This window comes from Sinocyclocheilus grahami, unplaced genomic scaffold, assembly GCF_001515645.1.
Source record: "Sinocyclocheilus grahami isolate Dianchi unplaced genomic scaffold, SAMN03320097.WGS_v1.1 scaffold10483.1, whole genome shotgun sequence".
Taxonomy (NCBI): Eukaryota; Metazoa; Chordata; class Actinopteri; order Cypriniformes; family Cyprinidae; genus Sinocyclocheilus; species Sinocyclocheilus grahami.
The window spans coordinates 6728-7414 of NW_015513261.1; the positions used below are offsets into that span (position 1 = coordinate 6728).

A 687-nucleotide genomic window follows, 5' to 3' on the forward strand; every position below is an offset into this window, starting at 1 on the left:
TGCTTTATGAAAAAAAGGCTCATATGTGCCCGTTATTAAATTATACGTCATTTGATTTCACAAACAGTATGTGCAAGTGTCCTTTTGCGAATGAAGTATACAGTGTACCTGCTGTATGATGTTGCTGAAGTTCATACTGCTGGCACTGCTAGAGAAGTTGTTTAGCTGGGACTTTACCTCTGGACTGAGGATGGTGATGTTTGCTATGTTGATTTGTGCCCCCTCAAAGGACTGATAAATCTCATGGGTGTACTGTTGAGCGAATCAGCCATTAGTGTCCAATAAGTGATGCATCAAGCATAGGAAAGTAAAGGAATAGTAATAATATCTCACCTCTGAAACATCTAATTTACTATTTAGGTCGAAGATCTCATTCAGATGAAATGTGGTCCACAAGGGCTTATTCTTTTGACAGTCACTATAAATAATAAAAAGCGGATTTATTGATTTATATTGGACAAATAATGTAAATATGACAGCCATCCATCATGCAGTCTTGTGTGACGTACCTGTACACATTAACAATCTTCAGGTTTGTATTCAGATTCAGAGCCTTGGACAGGTTGAAATCTGGAATCAGCCCTGGAGTGTCAATAAGCTATGAAACACGATAACATGATAATCAAATATACTAGCAATAATATGCAAAAATGTACATTTACTGGAAACTAGTAACTAGTCAAGGTC

The 687-nt window shown here is 37.0% G+C and overlaps 1 long non-coding RNA gene across 1 annotated transcript; it reads right to left on the reverse strand.

Moving 5' to 3' along the window:
• Positions 1–10: 10 nt before the first annotated feature.
• LOC107578486 (uncharacterized) lies at positions 11–622 on the reverse strand. Its single transcript, XR_001608352.1, has 3 exons — positions 510–622; positions 334–418; positions 11–252 (listed from the first exon to the last, which is right to left on the reverse strand). It is a non-coding gene; the product is annotated as an uncharacterized lncRNA (long non-coding RNA).
• Positions 623–687: the final 65 nt, after the last annotated feature.